Here is a 21374-nt window from a genome sequence, read left to right on the forward strand (position 1 = left end):
CCGGAGTTCGATTTCCGGTCGGGTCGGGTATTTCCTTCGCCAGGGGACTGGGTGTTTGTGTTGTCCTCACCATTAGATCATCCGGGAAAATGACGAGATGGACAATGAACAGACTGGGATTTTCTACGGGTGCAGCTGAGCGCCTCACTGACCGAATATCATCATTAGATTATTTGGTGAGACCAAACAAACAGCAGTTAGGGCGTACGGCGTTTTACTGGGTTAGCAATGATCAATAAGCATTAATAATTCCAGTTTGTTATCCAGATTCAGGCTTGAATTGCCAACGACTTGATTTCTGCTACAGTTTGTTCCCTACATTTTCATATCTGAATTGTGCTTTACACTCAGTTAATTGCTTCCTTCTATTTTCCCAATCACAGGAGCCCATTGAACATACAAATGGGATAGCGTCTTTGAGTATCGGATTTAATTCCAAGTAATATTGCACTTCGAGAACCTTTAATCTTTAGATTGCATTTCAGGAGCCATTTAATCTAATTTAAGGTCATATTGCGTATTATGTGCCACAGCCTTTATTCCAAGCATATCTCAATACTCTGATTGTATGATTTTATGCACATATGTTCTTCAGTGAAATTATGAATAAACTGTTGTATAAACCAATTTTAAACCATTCTTTCCCATTTGCCTACACATTCCCCCACATTGTGGCGACTTCTACCGAGGCTGTTTCTCACACTAGAGATGAATGTGTAACGAACGCAAACTCAGCAATAAAAACCAAATATAAATGCCATTTAAGCTAAAAGACTACTGCACCTAGTTAGAGTACTTTACAAGATAGAAGTGGTCCGTAACTATTATGTCCATCGTTATCATGTTCATGGTAATTTGCTGCGTTCTGTACGTCAAAACTAGAGGTTACTTGCCTTTGTATCACTTTCAGAAAAATATTTTTTTGTTTCTCGTCTTAAATCGACGTTTACGTTTTTTTAAACAAATTAGTGGTTAAGAGAATTGAATTAGATATCGGAAGTTGTCATTAGACTCCAGTTCTCGAAAGACATACAATACAACTGTTTGTCGAGTGGCCAACATGGGAATAAAAATTTTCCGATGCTCTTATGTTTCCCCTTGCTCCGTGTACACTCTGTGGAAAAGTGGCAATAGAATTGTAGAAGGTGTAGAAGGCAGAAGCTTAAAAATATTTTCTTACTTCTGTGGATTATCTAAGAGTGTATACCGGTACTGTTCTGGATTATGAAAGGCAAATGTTTATAATTCAAACAATAGACTAGTGTATGAAATGACGTGTACTGGGAAGGGTATAAGACCAGCTGCATTTTATGTTATCAAGGTCTTGCCACCAGTTCGTAGATTGACGGCCTTAGTCAGGTGAGTCCTGTGACTATGACGAAAGGAGTGGAAGAGACTGTAGTGTGTAATAATGTTAGCACTGGTCGTTGGTGGTGGCTTTGAGGAGACGTGAAGGAACTGCCATTGGATGGTGCTATCACAGATTCATTCACAGAAGTTCTCAAGTTTTACAAAACTATGAAATGACAAGTGTTTTAGTGATGGGACAGTTAGCAGGTGTAAGGTTCTGCATATTCTGGGTTCACTATGTGATAATCTCTGGTGACAAATGATTCCATGGGAGTTGCTGAAGCTGAATATTGTATCCTTTAGGCATCTAAAAATGCAACTACAGCAAGAAGAAACAAAGAAATGAAAGGAGAATACGAGTAACATGCAAATCAAGCAGATTATGCAACTTTAATGTATTAGGAGCAACAGAGATGAATCATAGATCAAATATAACTTCGACCGTATTTAACTGAGACTTATATTTTATGAAATACGAGTGTAGTCTACTTTTTAGGTAGAGACGTTGTTAATGTCGAACGGGTACCTTCCTCGTTGTTATCTTTTTTCTCTCTCTCACCATTTATGTTAGAGCGTTCCGGTTGCGTGTGTGCCAGGGTATCTCATATACACGCTACTTCCCTTCTTGGTTCAATGCTCGGGAGGATTCATTGAAAGGGGACCGGCCCAAGTTAGTATTTAATTGATTAGGTGATTATCATATTAAGATTTTGCAACCATAACGCGGTGGAGAGCTCCAGCAACCAAATGGGCAAGTAACTAATTACCACGCTCTAACTGATCTATATTTTCTAGCCTTGTTAATTTTCATTCGCAACCGATTATCATGACTTCAGTCAAGTACTAACATTTTCTCCACACAGGATAGGGGTATTATGATCAGTCACTGAATCCATGAAATTAAATTCATATGACATTTTTATTATTTACACAGAAACCTTACAAATGTAATAACCATTTTTTACTCGCTTCTTAAACGATTTCACAACGGAAACTAACAAACCAAAGACAAATAAATTCCATCTTAGCACTGAAGGTGCCCATATTATCATAAATCTATTCAATACTCTCTAACACTGAAGGTTCTTATACTATCTGAAATCTGGTCTCGCTTATAATATTGTGCACTGGGAAAGGGGAGCGATCTACGTTGCCGCATCTGCAGTCTGTCTGCTTATATACTGATTGAAATTCGCAGCCCCTGGTGTTACTTGGACAGAATCGTTATGAATTAATGAACCACGCTTCGGTTCATCAATGGTCATTCTCTTCATTACATGTCAGCACCGTTCCCTTGCTCAAAATTATGCCAAAGATTCTTGGCGGGAAAACAGGAGGAACAAAGCAGACACAGACATCTCTCGTATACACAAAAAAATCCTTTGAAAATAAAACATCCTATAAAACTTGGCACACACAAATTAACAATGTACGGCACACGCAATCATATCTTAACTATTTTCAAGTATGAACTGGTAGCTCGCTGACGGTGCAGTTGAACACCACGTGGTTGATCGACACCAGCGGCAATTTTTTTTTTCTTTGCACTAACCCCACTGTTCATAATTGTTTTCAATCTATACGATTATTCACAAGCACAACCTGTCATTCACCAATTAGTTAGGACGTGAAGTCTCGTCTAGGTTGCTGCTTGCAAATCGGGGTAGTCATGCATCAAAAGATCCGTGCACAAAATTTATGAATTTGCCAAAAAATTACGTCACACGCTTAGAGCCTTAAGTAACTCACACAAAACACATATCCTGGCAGGTTTCACAAGGAATCATCGTCTAAATTTCTCGTCACCAGTTACGACCACGTTATAAGCTAACTAGGTGGGTTGAGACCCCGTGTTACCCTGGCAGCACCAGTAAGAAATTTGAAATTGCGAAATGCTACTGTCAAAAGTGGACATATGTGATTTTTGATACTGTTTCCGCTCTCGTGTGCTGAAGGCGATAACTGATTCTATAACTACAAATAAATAACGTGAGCCCCCATGCTCACCTCTGGAAAAGAAACGATAACTTAAAAATTCAATTTTACAGGCAAAATTTCTCGAAAAAAAATAAAAAACAGTGGTCGTAACGACATGCTAACTACTTCCATCCGGAAAAGAGCGGATGAATAACAATATTATAAATTATACCTAATCCCAAAAAAAATTTGGCGGGAAAGACGGAGATCACCCTCGATTCCGTCCGCTCAGTTCAGCAGCTTCCCCCAAAATGTCCCTGTCATTGCGGCACTCACCGGTCGTTCTCCTCGACCCTGGTGGGGGGGAGAAATTATTACCAACCCCGAATTACCCGTGGCAAACAGATGCGTCATCGCTAACTTTACTCCAAACTTATGTAGGCACTAACCACTCCACAGAGTGACCACATCTGTGGCTTGCCCATACCAGCAGATTAACTCTTAATGCAAACTCAAAGTGAATTAGCCCAAGGGTTAAGGAAAGGAACTGCAATTTTGTAATTATGAATTAAATAAACCGGCAGACCATTTCTTCACTCGAATTATAACATTTCTTAGGTTTGGAAAAAATGATGGAAGTATTTCAAACAACTATAGTATTCAATATAATGTGATGGAACAAGCTAATTATAACGAGATGGAGCAAGCTTTTCTCTGTCAATGAATACCTTAAGTTTCAAGTATCCGAGTAAGATAGTTTGTCAGTGCATAGTGTGGTCCGGCAAATAAAAAATCTAATTTACTGATCTTCACAAAAAATTCTAACAAGTACAGCATCAAAATGTTCAGCAAGAAACCGTCTTATTGTCCTGCAATTATTATCCTACAGAGAATTCACGTTTTCTAGTTTGAGCCCTCTAAATTTTATGAAAATTTGTTGTACTTTTCTGCGCATTCATAAGCAGCTTACGGCAGGTGTAAATTAGGACTTATTGTATGCTGAATAGAACAACGCGAAGGTTCCCAGAAAAAAATGCACGGCATTTTTTTTCTCAGCCGAAAACAATGCTACGAATGCGAAACGTTACGTATGTTTTTATTTGATTTCTCGTGGAAGAGCGCATCATCACATACAACAGTAACGTCGGTGCTGGACTGATTCGAAATAGGTTAGTACCTGACGTACGTTACAAGCAACGTGCCGTCATTGAATTTGTCTCTGCTGAAGAAACTGTGGGGAATATTCACAAACGCTTGTGCAAAGTCTATGGAGAATCTGCTATCGACAGAAGTACGAGTACAGTCATTCGCTGTGCAAGGAGGTGAGGTCATCAGAAAGCGGTTCAGCCGGTCGGTGTGGCCGAGCAGTTCTAGCGCTTCAGTCCGAAAACGAGCTGATGTTACGGTCGCAGGTTTGAATCTTGCCTCGGGTGTGGACTGTCTGATGTCCTTAGGCTAGTTAGGTTTTAGTAGTTCTAAGTCCAGGGGTCTCATGATCTCAGATGTTAAATCCCATAGTGCTTAGAGCCTCTTGAATCTTTCTTTCTTTCATTTTTTTTTTTTTTTTTTTTGCTGCTTTGTCATTCGCGAGTTGAGACGCATTACTACTGTGTAGTTGTCGCTGCATCAGTCAAAGGAGGGGTGAGGACTACTGAACCCATCGAAAAACATGGTTGGACTGCGTTACCTCATCCACTCTACAGCCCTGACCTAGCCCCCTCGGACTTCCCCTTGTTTGGGCCATTAAAGGATTCCATTGATGGAACACATTTTGAGGACGATGAGGAGGTGATTAACACAGTGATGCACTGTCTCCGCCCCCAGTACAAGCTTTGGTACTGACAGGGCATATAGCCCTTATTTCGCACTGGAGGAAAGTCATGGAAGGGGATGGAGATTACGTGGGAAAATAGGGTGTGTAGATAATACACCATTCTTCTCATTATGTTCAATAAAGAGTTGTCGAAGAAAAACAATGCGGTGCATTACTTTCTGGACAACACTCGTAGAAAATTACTACGAACTTTTTCGTTAGAATTCAGAAAATCAGTCAGATTAATTTACTTTTTTGTGAGGGTGTAGCGATATCTGCATGGCTGCACGTCTGAAGGAACTGAAGTAAGGGCAGTAAAAGAAAAAAAATGAGAAAACATTCAGCTGGATTTCGAGTAAGTGATCTTGAGGCAAGTGATGGATTGGATACCGTACGCCGTTCAGTAATCAATTTTAGGGATATGTTAGCGTTTTGCTCTCAGTTTGCGAAGAGCAGGAATGTTTCGATAATAATTAGCGTGCTTTCTTTGGTTTGATAAATGGGAATTTAAATGTTAGTGAATCTGAATCGTGTAGCAGCAGAAGTGTTTGCTGCATTAAGATCCAGCTACATGATTACCGAAGATACAAGAGGTATTTTCCAAAAGAAAATGCCTAGAGAAATACGGATAGTGATCAGATCAGAAAATTACGAACGTCGAATACGACATGGAGGTAACGCTAAGACTACCCCTTAGCAAAAGTTATCGTTAGAGTGCAGGAAGAAATCGAAGATGGAAATAAACGTTCAAATTGCAACATGGGTTGTCAGATGGACAAAGACTACGAAAAAAAGAAGACGGAAAAAACGCAGTTCTCATCTCTAGCGAATTAGCACAGACACCAGAATTTTATAAATTAACTGAAATAAAAGAAATCGGTATGCAGACTTCAACAAATGCGTTGACGAGAGGGAACAGGAAGCAGAGGTAATTAATGAAACAAGAAAGGCGTGAAGTAAGGCCTGTTGGAGATATTAAATGATCTAAGTAAAAAATGATTAGAAAGAGGTTATCGATAATCATTTGGAAAATACAAATGAGCATTAAGAAACAAAAACGATAGAAACTGATGAGCTGAACCTCGAGCATAAGTATTATGCCGAAATTGATTCTTTTGGCTCGTAAGTAGATGAGGACGTAAAGTTATTAAGATGGGATATTGAGGGTAATATACAACGACGGAAATTCTTACCGAAAGAAGAACACGGTATACACAAGCAGACGCTAAAACTAGTTAATGAGAAGAAGGCACAACAGGAAATAATTCACAAATATACAGAAACAGTTGAGGGAGAAGGAAGAAGATCATGTGCCGCCGTTAAATGTAGTCCATGAAGTAGCAATACGGGTTCGTGTAACGAAAATTGAGAATGGAAAAGCGACTTTACAGGAGTGGTTTTCAAAGATATCGAACAGAGTATGAATGCGAATGAACACGTTGATAAGCAACTCGAGTTCTTCCGCGAAATTGTAAGAGAAACAGTAAAGATCGCGGGAGACACTAACTGACGCGTCGGTAAGCATTTCGACAACTTCAACAAATTTATAAAAGAAACTGTAAAGAACGTAAGAAAGTATGTCGCTGTCATGACCCAACAGGAAAGTAATACGCAAGAGGTTATGTCATCAAGAAGGTCGATAGGTCAATACATGGATAGCACACTGAGTTCAATAGGGAAAGTTGAAAGAAACTTGCCATTCTAAAGGGGGATCAAGGTGACTGTAGTCAGTCGGATGTAGAAGCCATCACGTCAATTTGGGAGAATGATTGGAAAAGGGAACAAAAGGGATAGCAACAGTGTAGCAGAACTTGAGGTCGAGGTGGATAAGAGACTGCTCAATGTGCTAGAAGACTTCAGCAAACAGACCAGAAGAGTTGCAAAAGATTTAGCCGCAAAGGGAGGCACTCAGTTTTCTGAGAATTAGAGTTAGTGGTAACGACATAGAAATTGGGACAAGGGAAGATGAAGTTAACGCAATTAAGAGAATAGAGACTGCTGAAGAAGAAAAGTTGCACCAGCATTCAGAAAATGAAGTAATTTTAAGAAGATGAAGTCAAACATAGAAAGCCGATATTGTTCCGGAGTCTGTCCTCAGATGCAGCACAATAACCACTATCTCAGACTACTACTAGGCTATGTAAATTACCAGGAAGAACGAAAGATCTGGTGACTATAAGGCAGAAAGATTTCCAACCCCTTCCTAGAATGGAGAAGAAGCGATGAGAGGAATAGGATGTAGCTTTAAAATATGGTTCAAATGGCTCTGAGCACTATGGGACTTTACTTCTGAGGTCATCAGCCCCCTACAACGTAGAACTTCTTAAACCTAACTAACCTAAGGACATCACAGACATCCATGCCCGAAGCAGTATTCTAACCTGCGACCGTACCAGTCGCGAGGTCACGCGGGTAGCTTTAAAATAAGAGTATGTAATTGTAGTTCAGACATAATAACACTGAAAGAGGAACAGATAGTAAGACGCACGTGTCGCTGAACTGTATTAAAGAAAGATTAGTTGTTCACAGCCAGCCGGAGTGGCCGTGCGGTTCTAGACGCTACAATCTGGAGTCGAGCGACCGCTACGGTTGCAGGTTCGAATCCTGCCTCGGGCATGGATGTGTGTGATGTCCTTAGGTTAGTTAGGTTTAATTAGTTCTAAGTTCTAGGCGACTGATGAACTCAGAAGTTAAGTCGCATAGTGCTCAGAGTCATTTTGAACCAGTTGTTCACAAATTGTTGAAGCGAGGTGGCCTACAGGAAGAGAACTGAAGAACAGAGTGAAATAGAAACGGCTTCGGTTAAAAATTTAAGACTGTCGACTCCATAGGGTGAAAAAACTCTGTGAAAGATTAAGCCTAAGTCGTAGAAGGCAGAATGCAGCTGTTGTACCAAATATACGAGACGCAAGCAGAGTCGCTGTAAAAGTGAACTCTTTTTATGTTAATTTAGAATTAGCAACGCGTATTTAAAATATGTGTTTGTATTAAGATGTCTTGGTGGCCACAGCTTAGCTGTATATCTATTCACTGTTTCCGGAAAGTTCTCTTCCTCTGTCCGTTAGATACAAGATAGCGTTAAGTGTAGGTAATTTATTTGTAGCAATGTGTAAAAAGTAAAGTGAGCAGAAGTGCTTGCGTGGATTTTAGATGAGAGACGAGTGGCATCAGACTTGTCAGTAAGGACGTCTTTCTTCTATTCGTAGGGAGTCGTATGATCTTTGAAAGAAAGTTTATTTGTTAATACCTTGAACACAAAGTATATTTCATTAATATTACGATTGAAATTGAGCAAGGATTAAGATAAGTCTCATGAAAAAGCAGATAAGTGCAGGAATATACAGTGAATAAAGGAACGATGAAAAAGGTGAGGGGAAAGAGCGGTTGATTGCAGGTACTCCAGAGCTACGAAATTAGGCAAAACGGTCAAGATAAATTAAGTTATAAAAGTATTGAGAGTTCAGCAAATATGAAAGAAAAATTTTATAAGACTTCCGTTCGACGTTGAAACGAAAGAGCACTGTAAAATGATAAATGGGAACATACCGCAATCACAGGAGTTGAAGCGTATTAGAAACAGATAAGGTAGCACCAATGAAAATAAGTTAGCACAGCGAATATTTCATAATTGAGAAAGGGTTAGATAATAGGCGGTCGTTCCATGTAATTTAATAATGGTCACTGATTCAGTCTGGATTTTGGAAGAATGATGAAGCGAAGCTACGATGTACTAGGAATAAAATTGAGAAATAAATCGAAGAGACGACAGCGATTGAAGTGAGAAAGACATGCGTTGAAGACGAGAAGTTTACGATGAGTTTTATAAAGTTTTATATGAGACGACGATGACGAAGGTGATTATTTGAGGATTTTTATGACGTGCAGCCGACGACGAATTTTTATATATATCAGAGGGTTTATATCTTGAAGTAGTAGCTATATCGATTTTTTGTGAAAGATTATCAACAACGAATTTAAATTTAATTCATGTGAGACTAGGACTAACCCTGATTTACTTTTTGTGTTTAATTTTAAAGATAGAGTCCGTCGCAAGGAACAAAAATTTTAAGTATAACCGCTGTTACAGCCAGTCCGAAGTTGCAGAATGAATCCCAGGAACGGACAAAATTCCAAGAGATTTGAATTAAAGTTTTGTTGATAACATCTAGGAGAAATTGCAAATTAAGAAGATATCACGTGAGTAAACACCCATCAATAACGTGAAGGTAGCGTAAAGAGAAATATTTAACTTAAGTGAAATATTGGTGATGAAGCAGATAGCCTAAGTGTAAGAGTGTGTTACACATTTGTGTGTGATCTTTTTTAAAGTGTATGTTGTAGCCTGTTCAGCAGACAATGTGTAAAAGTAAAAGAGATATAAACATAAGCTAATGGAAAAATTGGTATGAGAACGATGGAGTACAAAATACCTTAAAATTTACGATCAGTGAGATGACGTTGTAGGTAGGTGAGACCTCAATACAGGGAGTTAACAGAGCACCGTACTTAAAAAGGGTCATTTATCTATTTAGGTACATTTGGATATTAGTTTATGTTAAGGTGGAGCGTCGGTACAGTATCGCTCCCGCACTCATGTGTAATAAGAAACTTAAGCGCGCCGATATTAACTACAAGTACTAGCCCACGTGACAACATCTTTCCCGTCATGGGCACTCTTTATTAACAAAATATAGGTGAACTGCCAGATTTTAAGTTTAAAAAGTACTTGTTCTAAGAAACATTTAGACTAAGAATATAGTCAAATCGTTATTGCATCTGTACGCAATGAATGTCAACAAGCTTCTTATACTCAAATAAAGACGAAAGAAAATTTGAAGTACGATCAGATATCAGAATAAAACAGTAACATACTTTTGTTGGTCCTGTAACAAAATTGTAAAACCGTAGAATAAATATTTTAAAACAAAATTCGTAAAAGTGTAGGTTCGCTTATTTTAAAGTCTTCACTAGCATGGAAGTACTGATGATTGTCTTTTCTTGTTAATAGACGAAGTTCATTGCCACAAGGAGCTACACACAAGGCATGATGTGACGTTAATGTTTCAGGAATCTGGTTATGGACTGCAGTAGGTGATGGCTACGTGAAGCTCTGTTGTTTACAGGGCGTGGTCCGGATGAGCCGATATCTTTCGTACGGACCACTGACCGCTGCCGGAGGTAGACGAGGCCACAGGTCGTCACATCAGAGTTCAGTCGAAGCACCTTGCAAACAAGTGCCAATCGCCAGGCTGGAGCCGTTGACCAGCGAAATCCTTTGCACTTGTCACGCTAAATGCTTATCAGCAAGAGGAACTTGTCGCTACCGCAAAGAGTCCGGTAATACCTCTCGCAGCACGTGCCAGGCGACAAGACAACATCAGGGAAAGCATTGTGTCAATAAAAATATGGTACATGAAAAGTCATGAAGTTTCGGAGGGTAACAGCGCGGACGAAAGACTGGACGGTGAAGCTCCTCATAACGTCAACAGCTGCCGGGTCCTCTCTTCAGCTCTACAGATCTCCGAGATCACGCAAATTACATTATATGTAAACGCACCTACGTCATCCCAAAAAACAGTTCATGAGAATCAATGCAGCGACAACTGCAGAGTAGTACTGAGTCTCTACTCGCGAATGACAAAGCAGCAAAAAAAAAAAAAAAATGAAAGAAAGAAAGGTTCAAGGGGCTCTAAGCACTATGGGATTTAACATCTGAGATCATGAGTCCCCTGGACTTAGAACTACTAAAACCTAACTAGCCTAAGGACATCAGACAGTCCTTACCCGAGGCAAGATTCGAACCCGCGGCCGTAGCAGCAGCGCGTTTCCGGACTGAAGCGCTAGAACTGCTCGGCTACACCGACCGGCTGAACCGCTTTCTGATGACCTCACCTCCTTGCACAGCGAATGACTGTACTCGTACTTCTGTCGATAGCAGATTCTCCACAGGCTTTGCACAAGCGTTTGTGAATATTCCCGACAGTTTCTTCAGCAGAGAGAAATTCAATGACGGCACGTTGCTTGTAACGTACGTCAGGTACTAACCTATTGTGAATCAGTCCAGCACCGACGTTACTGTTGTATGTGATGATGCGCTCTTCCAAGAGATTTCAAATAAAAACATACGTAACGTTTCGCATTCGTAGCATTGTTTCCAGCTGAGAAAAAATAAATGCCGTGCATTTTTTTCTGGGAACAATCGCGTTGTTCTATTCAGCATACAATAAGTCCTAATATACACCTGCCGTAAGCTGCTTATGAATGCGCGGAAAAATACAACAAATTTTCATAAGATATAGAGGGCTCAAACTAGAAAACGTGAATTCTCTGTAGGATAATAATTGCAGGACAATAAGACGGTTTCTTGCTGAACATTTTGATACTGTCTTTGTTAGAATTTTTGTGAAGATCAGTAAATTAGATTTTTTATTTGCCGGACCACACTAGGAATCTATGCACTGACAAACTATCTTACTCGGATACTTGAAACTTAAGGTATTCATTGAGAGAGAAAAGCTTGCTCCATCTCGTTATAATTAGCTTGTTCCGTCACATTATATTGAATACTATAGTTGTTTGAAATACTTCCATCATTTTTTCCAAATCTAAGAAAAGTTACAATTCGAGTGAAGAAATAGACTGCCGGTTTATTTAATTCACAATTACAAAATTGCACTTCCTTTCCTTAACCCTTGGGCTAATTCACTTTGAGTTTGCATTAAGAGTTAATCTGCTGGTATGGGCAAGCCACAGATGTGGTCACTCTGTGGATTGGTTAGTGCCTACATAAGTTTGGGGTAAAGTTAGCGATGACGCATCTGTTTGCCACGGGTAATTCGGGGTTGGTAATAATTTCTCCTCCCCACCAGGGTGGAGGAGAACGACCGGTGAGTGCCGCTATAACAGGGTCATTTGTGGGGAAGCTGCTGAACTGAGCGGACGGAATAGAGGGCGATTTCCGTCTTTCCCGCCAAATTCTTTGTGGGATTAGGTATAATTATAATATTGTTATTCATCCGCTCTTTTCCGGATGGAAGCAGTTAGCATGTCGTTACGAACACCCTTTTTTATTTTTATTTTTTTGAGAAATTTCGCCTGTAAAATTTAAATTTTCAGTTATCGATTCTTTTCCAGAGGTGAGCATGGGGGCCCACGTTATTTATTTGTAGTTATACAATCAGTTATCGCCTTCAGCACACGAGAGCAGGAACAGTATCAAAAATCACATATGTCCACTTTTAACAGTAGCGTTTCGCAATTTCAAATTTCTTACTGGTGCTGCTAGGGTAACACGGGGTCTCACCCCACATAGTTAGCTTATAACGTGGTCGTAACTGCTGATGAGAAATTTAGACGATGATTCCTTGTGAAACCTGCCAGGATATGAGTGTGTATTGTGTGAGTTACTTAAGGCTCTAAGCGTGTGACGTAATATTTTGGCAAGTTCATAAATTTTGTGCACGGATCATTTGATGCATGACTACCCCGATTTGCAAGCAGCAACCTAGACGAGACTTCACGTCCTAACTAATTGGTAAATAACAGGTTGTGCTTGTGAATAATCGTATAGATTGAAAACAATAATGAACAGTGGGGTTGGTACAAAATAAAAATTGCCGTTGGTGTCGACCAACCACGTGGTGTTCAATTGCACCGTCAGCGAGCTACCAGTTCATTCTTGAAAATAGTTAAGGTATGATTGCGTGTGCCGTACATTGTTAATTTGTGTGTGCCAAGTTTTATAGGATGTTTTATTTTCAAAGGATTTTTTTGTGTATACGAGAGATGTTTGTGTCTGGTTTGTTCGTCCTGTTTTGCCGCCAAGAACTATGGTATAATTTTGAGCAAGGGAACGGTACTGACATGTAATGAAGAGAATGACCATTCGTGAACCGAAGCGTGGTTCATTAATTCATAACGATTCTGTCCAAGTAACAATATGGGCTGCGAATTTCAATCAGTATATTAGCAGACAGACTGCAGATGCGGCAACGTAGATCACTCCCCTTTCCCAGTGCACAATACTATAAGCGAGACCAGATTTCAGATAGTATAAGAGCCTTCAGTGTTAGAGAGTATTGAATAGATTTATGATAATATGGGCACCTTCAGTGCTAAGATGGAATTTATTTGTCTTTGGTTTGTTAGTTTCCGTTGTGAAATCGTTTAAGAAGCGAGTAAAAAATGGTTATTACATTTGTAAGGTTTCTGTGTAAATAATAAAAATGTCATATGAATTTAATTTCGTGGATTCAGTGACTGATCATAATACCCCTATCCTGTGTGGAGAAAATGTTAGTACTTGACTGAAGTCATGATAATCGTGTGCGAATGAAAATTAACAAGGCTAGAGAATATAGATCAGTTAGAGCGTGGTAATTAATTACTTGTCCATTTGGTTGCTGGACCTCTCCCCCGCGTTATGATTGCAAAATCTTAATACGATAATCACCTAATCAATTAAATACTAACTTGGGGCCGGTCCCCTTTCAACGAATCCTTCGAGCATTGAACCAATAGGGGAAGTAGCGTGTATATGAGATACCCTGGCACACACGCAACCGGAACGCTCTAACGTAAATGGTGAGAGAGAGACAAAAGATAACAACGAGAAAGGTAACCGTTCGACATTAACAACGTCTCTATCTAAAAAGTAGACTACACTCGTATTTCATAAAATTTAAATCTCAGTTAATTAAGGTGGAAGTTATATTTGATCTATGATTCATCTCTGATGCTCCTAATACATTAAAGTAGCATAATCTGCTTGATTTGCATGTTACTCGTATTCTCCTTTCATTTCTTTGTTTCTTCTTGCTGTAGTTGCATTTTTAGGTGCCTAAAGGATACAATATTCAGCTTCAGCAACTCCCATGGAATCATTTGTCACCAGAGATTATGTCATAGTGAACCCAGAATATGCAGAACCTTACACCTGCTAACTGTCCCATCACTAAAACACAATACAGCATGTAACACTTGTCATTTCATAGTTTTGTAAAACTTGAGAACTTCTGTGAATGATTCTGTGATAGCACCATCCAATGGCAGTTCCGTCACGTCTCCTCAAAGGCTCCACCAACGACCAGTGCTAACATTATTACTCACTACAGTCTCTTCCACTCCATTCGTCATAGTCACAGGACTCACCTGACTAAGGCCGTCAATCTAGGAACTGGAGGCAAGACCATGATAACATAAAATGCAGCTGGTCTTATACCCTTCCCAGTACACGTCATTTCATACACTAATCTATTGTTTGAATTATAAACATTTGCCTTGCATCATCCAGAACAGTACCGGTATACACTCTTAGATAATCCACAGAAGTAACAAAATATTTTTAAGCTTCTGCCTTTTACACTTCTACAATTCTACTGCCACTTTTCCACAGAGTGCACACGGAGCAAGGGGAAACATAAGAGCAACGGAAAATTTTTATTCTGCATGTCTGCCACTCGACAAACAGTTGTATTGTATGTCTTTCTAGAACTGGAGTCTAATGACAAGATTTGACATTTCAAACTAGCAGAAACATGAGTGTGAGCCTACGCCGAGAGCCCTTTTTAATTAATTTTAGACAACTTCCAATATCTATTTCAATTCTCTTAACCACTAATTTGTTTAAAAAAACGTAAACATCGATTTAAGACGAGAAACAAAATATTATTTTTCTGAAAGTGATACAAAGGCAAGTAACCTTTAGTTTTGGCGTACAGAACGCCGCAAATAACCATGAACATGACAACGATGGACAAAATAGTTACGGACCAATTCTATCTTGAAAAGTATTATAACTAGGTGCAGTAGTCTTTTAGATTGAGTGGCGTTTATATTTGGTTTTTATTGCTGAGTTTGCGTTCGTTACACATTCATTTGAGCATGTAACACTTGTCATTTCATAGTTTTGTAAAACTTGAGAACTTCTGTGAATGATTCTGTGATAGCACCATCCAATGGCAGTTCCGTAGAACTGTAGAAGTCGCTACAATGAGGGGGAATTATTAGGCAAATGGCAAAGAATGGTTTAAAATTGCTTTATACAACAGTTTATTCATAATTTCACTGAAGAACATAAGTGCATAAAATACCTGACAATCCCCCAATTAATGAATTATTATCAGTCAAAACATTGTTAATCAATTATTGTCAATATATTTCGTTATCAGTAGATTAAACTGTGAAAAGTACCTAATTTTAAAGACAGAATGACAGTCCATTATTCAAAATCTCGATACGTAATTATCTGTGTTGTCAGCATTGCACTTAGCTGACATATTATTGACAAAGTAACTATCAAAATACTTATTGGAAGTTAACCATTAATGTTTAAGTATAGTTAAATTAATGTGATACTGTTTAATGTGACTACTGACCCTGACACAGCACTTACGTAAAAGTTCCCGTTCCACCTGCTGCGCTACAAACAAGTATACTTTATTCTTGACACAATTATTCAAGTACTTAACAGTACTATCGCTCATCAGTTGGGCTGGTGACCGATTTTTTAATTGCTTTCACAACTTAATCGTTTCTTTCGGCAAAATTTGCACTGGCAAAATTTATTTCCAAACTACTTCCATTATTTCATTTACCGATCGTTATTGAATGAAATTACTCATTCAATAACGATCAAGTTATATCGTCTCCTGTTTCCATCTGAATATACGTTATTTACTTCGGTTTCGGATGCCTTATCCCGACACGGGTCAAAATTCACAATTCACGGTCATTGTCAACTTGTAATTTCGCAAATCTCGGGTAGCAGGGGGGTGTTATAACTTGTGACCTCAGCTAGAACAAGACGATGTGCCTATAAGGTGCTGCCGGCGATCTTGTCAAATTGCCGCTGTGAAACTTGTATTTCAATCCAAGTAGCTGCACTCACTCACACACACACACACACACACACACACACACACACACAAACATGAGCTATCCATTTACTTCCCAGACGTGTGAGGAACGATCAGTGTGCCTTTCGTGTGTGTCAAGTGCTCAGAAACCATTAGACAGACTTTAGGTCGACGATGAAGAAAACCTACGTTTTGTAAAACAAACGATTTTCCTTTCTACATTTATTTGTGTCTGTTCTTGTACAGATTTAAGCAGCCAGCTTTACTTTCGTTTTAAACAGCATATTCTGTGCACTTTAAAGAGAATATGTTCCACCATCACTCGTATATTTTTCGCAATTTTTTGAAGAATTGTCATGAGCAAAGAAAGAGTTCGCCAAGTTAAAGATTCATAAATGGAAACGCGTTCAGATATATTTACGGACTGTGCTCGTAAAAGATGCTTACACATCGGCACAATAGTTTGGGATTTTTATGGAGATTTTCAATAAGCTTACCTTAAAGATTTATAATACTTGGCGCAACAGTATCTCAAAATGTGAGGAGAAAGATTCATGTACCTGCGTAGTATGAAGAACTTCAATCTTATTACAATTTTTAGGCACACTGAGCGCCCCTGTGTTAATTGTTATATACGGAAAATTAGACAAAAAATTTAATTACGAATGATGCATATTGAGCGAAATAGAAACCTAGAAGATTTCTTTGCTTGTGAAACCTATCAAATGTAATATTGCAGTCTACTCCCACAAAAATTTTCTGTTGTATAATTTGTTTAGGATGAAATAAATAAAAGAAATAGAGCGTGTTAAAGTGATGTGTATCGTTTACAGATTAGTACTAAAAAGACTTGCACATAAACACAGAGTAGTAATGATTGACACTAAACATGAAAAGTACATAAAATATTCTTGTTAATTTGTTTCGCAACGATCAATAATGATGATAAGTAAAGTTCGTAATGATATTTTAAGTGAATCAGCTTGTTTTACACAAAGACTGTATGTCTTAAATTTCTTATGATAAATGTTTTTGGCAGTAGGTATGAGAGATGTTTTACGAAACACTGTATGTTCTTTTTAACAGAAAAGAGTCATGGAGGCTCCATTGTCACAAACGAACTTAAGTAATTTTCTTAACAAGTACGTATTGTTTCCATTTTTTTGTAAAGCAGTTTTAGTTCACACATGTTGTGCTTTAAAGATAATCAGGTGTAGCTGAGCTGCGTAAATATTTCAACAAATGTAAAGTCAGACTGTGATTGTGGACGGAAAGTTCTGAAATAATCAAGTAAATGAAATCGCGAATTCAGTCAATCGCGATTGCAGTCACTAAGAGACGTTGTATCACAAGCAGTGGTTTTTGGGAAGATAAATTCCTGTTAGTTTCCAAGAGCTTTTATCTGTCAAAAGATTTTGTTTTCCCTGATTTATAGTAACGTTCTATTTAAAATATTCAATTGCCAGCAACAGTACGGAAACTGTAAGTCTGAATTGGTGATATCGTTGGAATTATGTACAGATGATTTGCATAATTTATGTGCTTGAATACCCTGAACCCATCCTTACAAACCAAATAAAGTTGAACAAGTACTATATGCCACCACGCACACAGATCCAACAGCTACGCAGATTGACTTGTCTCGATAATGTATAGCCAGATCAGTCCATAGTCGACGCGTCTCAAATTTGGAAGAATGACAACCGGGTAACGTGAAGTCACGAATATTCCTAACAGTAATCCTACTTCTAGATCCCTCGGAATATGTTAGAGGGTGTTATTCTATCCCTGTGCTATGAACTTTACTAAGTCTCTCTCGGGTCGGAAGGTACGGCGACGCCTCTAATCAGTCTCTTACTTTCAATAAAGCATAGAACCACCACTTCAGTGTCACTGGTATGAAAACTATGCACAAGGATATGAACTCAAATGACTATAAAAGGTGGCTCTGTGTATTGTCGCTGAAGAGAGCACATTTTGTTTCTCATCACAAGACAACTCGTATTATCTCCCACATTATAAAATTATTATAGATGATCAAGGTATCTTGTGAACAAATTATTACACATGATCAAGGTATATTGTGAACTTGAATGAATGAAAAAATTAAATATCACGACAGAATTATTCATAAGAAACATATGTAAGAAGTGAGGTGTGGGGTCAGAATAACAGCTTGATAACACAGTGCCTATATTCAAAAATTAGAACGATCTGATTAGAGATTCGCAAAGTTGAACCATTGGTGACGACTTGACTTCAGTTGCGACTTTAAAGGGAATACGCTACGATCAGTACGACTGACGGTGATTATGAACTGAACTCAGAAACAAACTACTATAATGGGCTTAGATCGGCCAAAAATGCTGCTTCCTTGGGCGAACAACAACGTAAGAGAATGCCACCCAGTCTTCGGCCACCAGCAGCATTTCCAAGAAGAGTTATCGCCCACAAACCGGTATCGGAAACATGAGAATACATGAGGATCCTCGAAGAAAATTGGACTGCGCCATGCTTTGCCGATAAACAATTGCCGCTCTCACAGTGCTTCGCAACTTCTGTGAGCAAAGATGCGAGTCTCTACTCTGCATACAGATACAATACAGCTGGGCACGTGCTGTCCCGTTTCCACTTCTGTGTGGCCAGTGACTTCCTGTTGTTTGGACTGCGTCTTTTGACGCCATTGCCATCTCGAAGTGCCGGCCATCTGCCCTGTGCGTTACTGCGGTCTGTTCTTCTCATTGTCAGAAACCGAGCTATTCAGCACCAACTGCTACAGAGGTGACTGCCCGATGGAGAACAAGGGCTCGTCTCCTCCTACGCAAGTGACTGCATGCTCTTAGCTTAAGATTGGATTTGGTGTTCCAATCATTGTCAACGCTCTCTTGTAATAGAATGACCATAGAACAAGAGCAAATAAAGTGAAACAAATTTGGTTAGAAAGGACGAGCTGTCTTCCAACTTATACGAAATTGAAATGAATGATTTGCAACCTCGCTTGGTAGGAAGTCAGTTAGAATTACAGTACCGAGTATTACGATTCATTTAATTCACCAAAGTTCCAATGGGTGTTAGCTTGTGAATTCACGTCAGGACCCTTAAGTGGCTGTGCGGCTGTCCTCGCTTTCATTACATGGCTCAAAACGGGAGCGCGAAGCGTCCAGGCCACCCTAGTGCCTTTGGACGCACGTGCGCCATGAAAAATTAGTGGAACCGGTCTGGTCCAAAGTGAAGATGGGTTCTCCGGTTTACTGTGATGAAATTAAATACCCATGTCGTAAGACTTTCGGCGTATACACTGACACACATTTAGATAGCAGACTACAACCATATTACAGGAATTTTCCACTTTTAGCCACGTGAAAAGGAAACCAGAGTCCAAGGATTTTTTCCCACTTAAAATGTAAGTTTTCCGTTCGGTAACAGTTACAAACTCTCGCGCTGAGAGCGATGGCGGCAGTCATAGTGGAAATGAAGCCACAATCTACATTTACATCTACATGGATACCGTGCAAATTACATTTGAGTGCCTGGCAGAGGGTTCATCGAACCACCTTCACAATTCTCTATTATTCCAATCTAGTATAGCACGCGGAAGAGTGAACACCCATATCTTTCCGTACGAGCTCTGATTCCCCTTATTTTATCGTGGTAGTGGGAATTTAAGGAGATGGGACCTGGATAAACTGAAAGAACCAGAGGTTGTACAGAGTTTCAGGGAGAGCATAAGGGAACAATTGACAGGAATGGGGGAAAGAAGGGAATTTAAGGAGATGGGACCTGGATAAACTGAAAGAACCAGAGGTTGTACAGAGTTTCAGGGAGAGCATAAGGGAACAATTGACAGGAATGGGGGAAAGACATACAGTAGAAGAAGAATGGGTAGCTTTGAGGGATGAAGTAGTGAAGGCAGCAGAGGATCAAGTACGTAAAAAGACGAGGGCTATTAGAAATCCTTGGGTAACAGAAGAAATATTGAATTTAATTGATGAAAGGAGAAAATATAAAAATGCAGTAAATGAAGCAGGCAAAAAGCAATACATACGTCTCAAAAATGAGATCGACAGGAAGTGCAAAATGTCTAACCAGGGATGGCTAGAGGACAAATGTAAGGATGTAGAGGCTTGTCTCACTAGGGGTCAGATAGATACTGCCTACAGGAAAATTAAAGAGACCTTTGGAGATAAGAGAAACACTTGTATGAACATAAAGAGCTCAGATGGAAACCCAGTTCTAAGCAAAGAAGGGAAAGCAGAAAGGTGGAAGGAGTATATAGAGGGTCTATACAAGGGCGATGTACTTGAGGACAGTATTATGGAAATGGAAGAGGAAGTAGATGAAGATGAAATGGGAGATACGATACTGCGTGAAGAGTTTGACAGAGCACTGAAAGACCTGAGTCGAAACAAGGCCCCCGGAGTAGACAACATTCCATTGGAACTACTGACGGCCTTGGGAGAGCCAGTCCTGACAAAACTCTACCATCTGGTGAGCAAGATGTATGAAACAGGCGAAATACCCTCAGACTTCAAGAAGAATATAATAATTCCAATCCCAAAGAAAGCAGGTGTTGACAGATGTGAAAATTACCAAACAATCAGTTTAATAAGCCACAGCTGCAAAATACTAACACGAATTCTTTACAGACGAATGGAAAAACTAGTAGAAGCCGACCTCGGGGAAGATCAGTTTGGATTCCGTAGAAATACTGGAACACGTGAGGCAATACTGACCTTACGACTTATCTTAGAGAATAGATTAAGGAAAGGCAAACCTACGTTTCTAGCATTTGTAGACTTAGAGAAAGCTTTCGATAATGTTGACTGGAATACTCTCTTTCAAATTCTAAAGGTGGCAGGGGTAAAATATAGGGAGCGAAAGGCTATTTACAATTTGTACAGAAACCAGATGGCAGTTATAAGAGTTGAGGGACATGAAAGGGTAGCAGTGGTTGGGAAGGGAGTAAGACAGGGTTGTAGCCTCTCCCCGATGTTATTCAATCTGTATATTGAGCAAGCAGTAAAGGAAACAAAAGAAAAATTCGGAGTAGGTATTAAAATCCATGGAGAAGAAATAAAAACTTTGAGGTTCGCCGATGACATTGTAATTCTGTCAGAGACAGCAAAGGACTTGGAAGAGCAGTTGAACGGAATGGATGGTGTCTTGAAGGGAGGATATAAGATGAACATCAACAAAAGCAAAACGAGGATAATGGAATGTAGTCGAATTAAGTCGGGTGATGTTGAGGGTATTAGATTAGGAAATGAGACACTTAAAGTAGTAAAGGAGTTTTGCTATTTGGGGAGCAAAATAACTGATGATGGTCGAAGTAGAGAAGATATAAAATGTAGACTGGCAATGGGAAGGAAAGCGTTTCTGAAGAAGAGAAATTTGTTAACATCGAGCATAGATTTGAGTGTCAGGAGGTCATTTCTGAA

Source organism: Schistocerca cancellata, chromosome 6 (genome assembly GCF_023864275.1).
Source record: "Schistocerca cancellata isolate TAMUIC-IGC-003103 chromosome 6, iqSchCanc2.1, whole genome shotgun sequence".
In the NCBI taxonomy this organism is placed as follows: Eukaryota; Metazoa; Arthropoda; class Insecta; order Orthoptera; family Acrididae; genus Schistocerca; species Schistocerca cancellata.